General features: G+C 46.3%; 1 long non-coding RNA gene across 1 annotated transcript; it reads left to right on the forward strand.

Annotated features, from left to right (window-relative positions):
• The first annotated feature begins 818 nt into the window (after window positions 1-818).
• LOC129526040 (uncharacterized) lies at window positions 819-7,585 on the forward strand. The gene is made up of 4 exons (XR_008670623.1): window positions 819-922; window positions 1,672-1,888; window positions 6,452-6,557; window positions 7,438-7,585. It is a non-coding gene; the product is annotated as an uncharacterized lncRNA (long non-coding RNA).
• The last annotated feature ends 2,030 nt before the right edge of the window (window positions 7,586-9,615 follow it).

Below are 9,615 nucleotides of genomic sequence, written 5' to 3' on the forward strand. Positions count from 1 at the left end.
GGGAAGGGGAGAGGGAGAGGGAGGGAGGGGAGGGGGAGGGGAAGAGGAGAGGGAGGGGAAGGGGAGAGGGAGAGGGAGGGGAAGGGAAGAGGGAGATGGGGGTGAGGGAGGGGGGAAGGAGTGGAGAGGGAGTGGAGAGGGAGATGGAGGGAGGGGGGAGGGAGAGGGAGAGGGAGGGGAGAGGGAGAGGGAGGGAGGGGAGAGGGAGAGGGAGGGAGGGGAGAGGGAGAGGGAGGGAGGGGAGAGGGAGAGGGAGACGGAGGGAGGGGAGAGGGAGACGGAGGGAGGGGAGAGGGAGACGGAGGGAGGGGAGAGGGAGAGGGAGGGAAGGGAGAGGGAGATGGAGGGAGGGAGGAGGGAGGTGGAGAGGGAAGGGGAGGGGGGATGGAGTGGAGAAGGAGATGGAGGGAGGGGGGATGGAGAGGGAGGGAGGGTAGAGGGAGATGGAGGGAGGGAGATGGAGGGAGGGAGGGGGAGGGGGAGGGAGGGGGAGAGAGGAGGGGGGAGGAGGGGGGAGGAGGGAGGAGGGAGGGGGAGGGGGAGGGGAAGGGAGGGAGGAGGGGGAGGGGAGGGGGATGGAGAGGGAGGGAGGAGGGGGAGGGGAGGGGGATGGAGAGGGAGGGAGGAGGGGGAGGGGGAGGGAGGAGGGGGAGGGAGGAGGGGGAGGGGGATGGGGAGGGAGGGGGACATTTCAAACTTGAGCGGTGCACCTAGTGATGGAACACAATTGAATCATTCAGGTGGGGAAACAGGCCCCCAAAGAGGGGCTTTCTTCCACAATAGTTTGATAACTGTTTTAAAATATTTTCTAGAACAATGTTTTTCTCCAGAGGAAAAATAAAGCATTTAGGTTTATAAACTTGGACAGTACAAATAAGAATAAAGAAGGTCAAAAATTACCTTTATTGATCTCGCCATTCAGGTAAAACCATAGCACATTACTTCGATGTATGACAAGAATGATGTAAAATGCAGATTTTTTTTTTTTTTTGAGATGGTGTCTTGCTCTGTCAACTAGGCTGGAGTGCAGTGATGCAATATTGGCTCACTGCAACCTCTGCATCCCATGTTCAAGCAATTCTCCTGCCTCAGCCTCTGGAGTAGCTGGGATTACAGGCACGCACCACCACGCACGGATAATTTTTGTGTTTTAGTGGAGATGGGGTTTCCCCATGTTGGCCAGGCTGGTCTTGAACTCCTGACCTCAAGTGACCCGCCCACCTCAGCCTCCCAAAGTGCTGGAATTATAGGCATGAGTCACTGTGCCTGGTCAAATGCAGATGTTTTAAATAAAAAGACAGATCATGTCTTATGTGATTGTTTCCCATCTGCTTTTTAATGAACCTTTGAACATTTCCTTTCCAAATCAATGTTCTGTGACATTGGTTTAAATGGCTTCTTATATATATGTAATATATATATACATATATATATTCATTATATAAATCAATTTAGTATAAACAAAATTGATTATAAACAAAATCAATCTTTTGTTTTTGGACATTTGTGTTGTTTTAAATTTATCTTACCAATGTTGAGATGAAATAAGTCAGTTGCTTCCTTCCAATCTTCCCTCCCCTCCCCCCCTGGGGACCAGTTGGCTTTCTGTCTGAATGGTTTTCAGGTGAGACAACATTTTGCCACAAGGGGTCCTCCACACTCTTTAAGCAGAAGCAACTGTTTGCCCACGTTGAAAGGGATTTGGAGCAAGAGAAACTCTGGTTTGCATCCCAGCGCTGCCACTTGCTCTCCCTGAGACCTTGGACAAGTGATTGGGCCTCTCTGCACCTCAGCTTTCCCTGGGGAGAGCCATCATTTACCCACCTTATCTCATTTTCATAACAATCTTGCAAGAAAAGTGCACAGCACAGTGCCTGGTGGGCACTCAGTAAGTAAAGGTTCTTCATCTTATTAGTTCTACTCCAGCTCCTTCCTGGAAAAGTGAAGTTTACAATAGCTCATGGGGTGGTGGGAGAATTAAATGAGATCACACATGTAACGTACCTAGCCAATAGTTTTAGTTGATTGGATTTGAGACCTGGTCTCACTGTTGCCCAGGCTGGAGTGCAGTGGCATGATCACAGCCCACTGCAGCCTCCACCTCCTGAGCTCAAGTGATCCTCTCTCCTCAGCCTCTCAAGTAGCTGGGACTACAAGTTGCACACCTGTAGTCCCACCATGCTCCACTAATTTTTTTTTCTTGGTAAAGATGGGTTTCCTCCATGTTGCCCCGGCTGGAACTTTTAACTTTAAAAATTATTACTACATAATATTTTTATTATACAGAAAGCAGTAAGAGATAAATTAGGCTAAACCTTTGACAGGAGGTCAGAAGGGACAGTGACTTCTCTTTGGGCCTGGAAGTTGACCCTTCCATCCCAACCCCGACTTCAGCACACTTCCCAATGTTATCAGCAAAGCAAGTCCTGAGTGGGACTGCCAGAGATGCCCAGCTCCAAGAGCAGCTATTCACATAGACTCCTAAGAATGCAATAGAAATGGCACTCCTCACAGGCATGTGGCAAAATGGCCCAGTTCCTCATCCATTCTCTCAGAGGACCAAGTACCAACTCCTGCAGCACAGAAATCCCTTTCAACAGTTCTAGCCCATATGGTCTTTTCTTGAAGAAATTCATCCAAGTGGCCCTAAATTTTACAGACACTTCCCATCTGACACCAGCTCTGCAAGGGGTAGCAATAGAGTGACACTTTTCCAGCCTCCCTGTCAATCATGGTGGCTGTCTTGGGAGACTTAGTTATCTGCAGAGCAAGGATTTAAAACCAGGTCCAGTCTGAGTTCAGCACCAGAGCTCTTATCTAGTATTCGAAGGACAAATTACTGACAAGAGTACATGCTTAATATTGGCTCTGTTCATATGTGTGAGAATATATACAGAAAATAGTATATAACGTAGATAAGAGAATATGAGTCCATATACATCTTTTTTAGCATTTTTGCTTTTATTTGACATAACTGCACATATTTATAGGGTACAGTGATATTACAATAGTTATGCAATGTATAATGATCAAATCAGGGTAATTGACATAAAAATCACCTTAAACATTGATCATTTCTTTGTGTTGGGAACATTCAAAATCTGCCCTTCTGGCTATTTGAAAATATACAACAAATTGCTATCACAGTCACCTACAATGCTATAAAACACTGGAGCTTATTCCTCCTAGCTAGCTGTAACTTCATATCCATTCACCTACCTTGGGCTATCTCCACCTGCACCCCCGACCCTTCCCATCCTCTAGTAACCACTGTTCTACTCTACAAGATCAACTTTTAGTTCCCACATGACAACATGCAACATGCAGTATGTCTTTTCATGCATATGATCTTTTAGTTATAACCACTCTGAGAGGTACTGTTATGCCCATTTCACAGAAGAGCAAACTAAGGCCTGGAGATGACAGGTGACTTATTTCAGAGTCCATGCTCTTAGCTGTAAGCTCTGCTATGTAAGCGCTCAGCCATGGTGGCTGTTATCATGGGAGGCTCTGAAGGAACTCTAAATAGGCAGCCATGGGGGTCCTCCACTTGGATGCCTTTTAACTGATCTTCTGCCAGGTGGGGGCACGGAGCTGGGTTATCTCACCATGGCCTTTCAACCTCTCAGAGAACCGGGGTCAGGGCAGGGGCAGCAGGCCTGCTGAGAGCTGGTGGGCTGAGCAGCGTGGGCTGTGTCAATGTGAGATGTCCCAGGAGGACCAAGGAGGTGATGCCCTGCAATCCACATGCCTGCCCAGGAGAACAGGAGGGAAGAGGGAAGCTGGAGGCTAGGAATGAGGCTTGCTCCACCTTCCTGCTTCAACCAGCAGCTCCCAACATTTCAGTTTTAAAGTTTACCTTTGTAACTTATTCAATATTACAAAGCTGTATCTTTAAGGAAAAGTAATGCAGAGAGCTATACTGTCCAATCACTCAGGACTAACCAGTCATCATCTTTTGATGTATTACTTCCCCCACTTTTCTCCATTCTTATGTAAACATGCATACATGTAGGATTTACCCACTTTGGCAAAAGTGAGATTGCCGGCCAGTCACGGTGGCTCACATCTATATCTCAGCAATTTGGGAGGCTGAGGTGGATCACTTGAGCCCAGGAGGTTGAGGCTGCAGTGAGCTATGATCACACCACTGCACAACAGCCTGGGTGAGAGAAACCCTGTCTCAAAAAAAAGAGGGGGGAATTTGCACTGTATTGTTATCCTGCAGTGTGTGTTTTTTGCTAATGCATCCCGGACACATTTTCAACATAGAATTCATGGGTCTCTTTTTAACAGTCGCATGGTATTCCACACCAAGGGTGTCCAATCTTTTGGCTTCCCTTGGCCATATTGGAAGAATGGTCTTGGGCCACACATAAAATAAAATACACTTATCGATAGCTGATGAGCTAAAAAAAAAATCATTGTGAAAATATATTTTAAGAAAGTTTACAAATTTGTGTTGGGCCACAAAAGCCATCCTGGGGTGCTTGCAGGCCACAAGTTGGACAAGCTTGTTCCACAGTCCAGACGGATCACCACCCCTAGCCTCTTCCTTATGGATGGACGTGCAGGTCATGCCCAGTTCTTTGGATGTTATAAGATGGGCTACAGTCAACACCACTGTGTGCCTGTCGAGTACTTACTATTGTACTTACTATTGCTAGGCTAGAGTTCTGCTGGGTCAAAGGCCATGCAATTTTGGAATTTTAGAGTTCACTAGATTGCTTTCCAAAAGAATGAGCAGCTCACACTTCCTGATAGTTCTTTGAGAAACTCACTTCTACATAGCTTAAGTGTTGTGGGAGGGGGAGGAGGGAGGATCAATGAATTGAGTAGACAGAAGTCTTAAGTATAAAGAGTTGGAAGTTTTCATGTAACATGCTGTCAGAAGAAAGTCCTTCTGACTGGAATATTTCATTCTCCCTTTAAAACACTGCAAACGACCACTTCATTTCACAAAAGGGAGATAGGATTTGTAAGGAGACCTCCACCTGGTCCTGGGACTAGGACAGTAATGACCAGAGGGACAGCCGTCTGGGGGTGGGGTAGGCTACAGCACACGTTGCAATAGATTGATGGTCACAAGAGATGAAAGCAATGAAACTTCCCAGGGGGTATTGGAGTTGCTCTGGCCTCACCCACAGAGACAGAAGTATCTGGGACTTTATGTTCTAGGGCAGCCCCCCATGCAGTGACTGACTGGTGGGGACAATAGAAGCCCAGGTCCCTTGCTGGGAATCAAGACCTATTAAGAGGCTACACTGTGCCCCACAGCACCCTGCAGGATCAGGCTCAGGCTGGGATTTGCCTGAAATCATACCCTTGCTGGAATTCTACCCTTTCCTATCCTGCTTCGCCTCTCCCTTCCCAGTTCCTCCTGGAGACAATCCATTGATAGTTCCCTGGCACACAACTCCTTGTCTCAAGGTCTGCTTCTGGGAGAACTGGAGGAATGATGGCAGTGTCAGGAATGCTCTCTTTAGGGGAGATACCTTCATTCAGCAGTCATTCAACAGAAGAGTCAAGGGAACCTCAAACTCCCCTCTACAGCTGCAGGGGAATCAGCTTCCCAAAGGGGTTTTCCATTGGGGAACAGGAACCTTAGATGCAAGGGGATGAGAATGGGGAGTATACAGGTTCTAAGCAGCAGCCTGAAGAGATAGTTACCACCCACCTACCATTTACTAGCTCTACAATCATGCAAAACCTTATTCTCTATAACCTGCAATTTCCTGCCTTAAAAATAGAATAAGCAGCACCTGTCATGAAGAATTAAGAATCCACTTCGTACTTGTTTCTATGGTGTGTGCTTTGGCAGAAGATGTGGGATCAGATCATTCCATCATTCACTGTCCCCAAGTGGGGACAACTTCACCCCCTCAGGACTGTCATGAAGATTACTCAGAGGATCAGGTTCACAGCCTTGCAGAGAGTAGGTGCCCAGATGAGCCATCACCCACGCTCAGAATCATAACTGTAGAAGTACCCTAGATGCTAGACCAGGAGAGAAATAGACTATTTGTTTAAAAATTCAGTAAGAGCATTTTCATTATGCAAATAATTACATAATTGAAATGTATAAAGGGCAAAGAGATAAAGCCAAAGTCTCTCTTGACTCTTCCCCAAAGACTATCACCAGTTCTCCAGTTTTTTTCAATGCATTTTTATATTTCAAATATATACACCTAGACAGCCTCAGAGGCATGATTTTTGAAAGAGGATCATATTCAAAATATTTAGAATTACAGGTATTTTTAATGTAGTGCATCTCAGAATGGGGTGAACATTTCCAGCTTCAGTGTATCTGGCTTAGTTAGCATGCTCCTCTTGTAGGATACCATTCAGCGTTTATTTAATCACTCCTTGATGGACATGTAGGTGGCTGCCAACTCTCCCTATTAGTCATCCTGCACATAAACGTCTTTGTGCTTGTTTTGTGTATGTGTAGGTTTTTATGTGATGCATCTGTCAACTTCCCAAAGAAACTACTGGAGAAAAACCCCACATTAAAGTTCAGACTCATTGCAGTAAAGGAGAACCCCTGATAGTTTGAGGTATCTCACAATGGGGAATAGGGCAGGGTATTTGTGAGGTCTAAGGCTTGGGCTAATTTTTAGGGTGGGCCTTGACTAGGATTGGGCAAGCCTTCTGACATGGCTCTGGCCCAGTAAGGAGGGGAGTTGGGGGGAATCTTGATGAACAAGTTGTTAGTCTTGATTAGTCATCTAGCTTCATCTTTTAGGGGCAGGTAAATACCTAAGCCAAGGAAAAAACAATTGAGCTGCTTATTTCAAGATATAACAGGGACAGACAGTGATGTTAATTTCAATTGTCAATGCCTACGAGTTTCCAGGTTAAAAGTTATGACTTTAGAATTGCCAGCAGATAGCAATAAAAAGACCAATGTTTAATTCGTTTTTATTAAGATCCTTCACAGAAAGCACATTCTCACTGACTATACCTATGGCAGCCCAGTCCCACTGCATCTTCCCACCAGATGCCATGGATTAGCACAGAATTATTTTGGAGAAGAGTTGGCAGGAGATAGTAAAATATAAAACAATGCAGTAATACAATAATTCCTTCCTGTCATTTTAGATACTCTCATAAGATCCCCGTTGATACAGTACAGCTTCCCAGTTATACCCTAACCCATGTAAGGCTAATTATTCAAAAAGTTTTCAGAAAATTTTAGATTTACAAAAGCATCCCAAAGACAAGAGTTTCCATACTCCTCACACTTTCAATCGAACATCTTCCAAGACCACAGGACATTCATCAAAACTAAGAAACCAACCTCAGGACTTTACTGTGAATCCTGGACTTCATTCAGATTTCACAACTTTACTGCAGTGCCTTTCTCTGTTGTGAGATCTTCTTTGGGATTCTACATTGTGTTTGGTTCTCATGTATTAATATCTTAGTTTCTTCTAGTCTTCTCAGGTCAAAGCTTCCATCTCTCCCTGTTTCATGAACTTAACTTCTGAGGAGTACTGGTCAGGTGTTCTGTAGGATGTCCACCTGCTGTTGGTCTGATGCTTTTCACATGAGGATCCTGGGGTGATGCTTCCCAAGAAGACGACCTGAGGTGAAGCATCTTTCTCATCTCCCAGCCTCCTGCCTCCCAAATGGTATTGACCTTGATCACTCAGCTAAGGTGGCAGCTGCCAAGATCGCTCCACTGTAGAGCTATAATTTTCATCCTTTTCTTATTTTTAGGGGGGTGGGGAGGAGAAAAAAGGAATATTAAGCTCCACCTCCTGGATGGGGTTGTATTGACTTATGTTATTTGGGTTTCTTCTGTAAGAAAGATTTGTCTCTTTCCCCCCTTAATTCCTTTGGTAAAAATAACTTCTCAACATCTGCTAAATAGCTTTCTCCAAGATGGATGAAGACTTGCTCCATGAATTGGTACTTGCCTCAAAGTCGAGTTTTATTCAAGTTAGACTGAAGTCACTGCAAATTCAAGCAAGATCCCAATATCGACTAAGTTCCTTCTCAGAAGTCCTCCCCCAAGGTCAGGCAGAGGGGGAACTGGGTGGTGTTTCAGATGTGGCTTTTCAAGCTGTGGCCAGATTGGCAGATCAGCGTCACCTGGTAGGTTACAAATGCAGCAACTCAGGCCCCACTTGGACCTCCTGAGTCAGACTCTGCATTTTAACAAGACTGTGACTTGTGTGCATGTCCATAGTTTGACAAGTGCTGTCTTAGAACCCTAGAGCCTCTGGGAACAGAGACAAGAAGGTGATCTGCTCCAAGCAGGGTGATCTCTGTTGCCAGAGTACCTGCCTTGGTTCACCCCTCCTGCATTTGTCCAGGTGGAAGATGATTAGGAAGGGCAGAGGAGAGGCAGGAACAGCAGATGGTTCTGAGACGAGCCTGGGGCTGGAGGGTTGAGTGAGGTGCGCAAAGAAGGGGAGAGTGCGGGCATAGCTGATGGATGACTGTGGTACCTGAGATGGCCCTGGGGAGTTGGATGAGAGCAGGGCCAGAGTGATTGATGGGCTGGGGTGGAGAGGCTGTGGAACAGCTGTAAAGTAAAAAAGGCTCTGGATTTGGGAGTCTGCTATGGGTGGCAGCAAAACCCAAGAGCCATGAGAGAGAAAGTCCTCTTTCTGAAGCAGTGCTCACAGAGTCGAGTCTTGCTCTGTTGCCTAGGCTAGAGTGCAGTGGCATGATCTCAGCTCACTGCAACCTCCACCTCCCAGGTTCTAAGTAATTCTCCTTCCTCGGGCTCCCTAGTAGCTGGGATTATGGGCACATGCCACCACACCTGGCTAATTTTTGTATTTTTAGTAGAGACAGGGTTTCACCATATTGGCCAAAGCTGGTCTCAAACTCTCGACCTCAAATGATCCACCTGCCTTGGCATCCCAAAGTGCTGGGATTATAGGCATAAGCCACTGTGCCCAGCCTAGATTCTCTTTAGAAGGTATTCTTTTATGGCATCAAGTACATTCACATGCTCATACAACCATCACCATCCAACTCCAAAACCATTTTCATCTTGCGAAACTGAAATTCTGTACCCATTAAGTACTAACTCCCCGTTCTCCCTCCCGCTTCATCCCTGGAAACCACCATTCTTTCTCTGAACTTGGCTAGTCTAGGTGCCTCATGAGTGGAATTATGCAGTCTCCAGACTTCCGTGATCTTTCCAGCTTCATAACTGCCTTCTGACATGGATGAAGCAGGAAATGTTACTCCTTCAGGGAGATGAGGGGAGGGAGGGAGGGTTATGGGGGAAGTGACTTGCCCTGGGTCTCACATCTAGTGAGTATATAGCACACTCAATAGATTCAGGAAGCCCAGAGTCCTTCCTGGGTCTGCTGCTGTGTTAGGTCATTCTTGCATTGCTATAAAGAAATATCTGATACGGCTGACTCTCTTTTCAGACTCAGCCCGCCTGCACCCAGGTGAAATAAACAGCCTTGTTGCTCACACAAAGCCTGTTTGGTGGTCTCTTCACACGGATGTGAGTGAAATTTGGTGCCGTGACTCGGATCAGGGGACCTCCCTTGGGAGATCAATCCCCTGCCCTCCTGCTCTTTGCTCCATGAGAAAGATCCACCTACAACCTCAGGTCCTCAGACCGACCAGCCGAAGGAACAT

Source organism: Gorilla gorilla, chromosome 10 (genome assembly GCF_029281585.2).
Source record: "Gorilla gorilla gorilla isolate KB3781 chromosome 10, NHGRI_mGorGor1-v2.1_pri, whole genome shotgun sequence".
Classification (NCBI taxonomy): domain Eukaryota; kingdom Metazoa; phylum Chordata; class Mammalia; order Primates; family Hominidae; genus Gorilla; species Gorilla gorilla.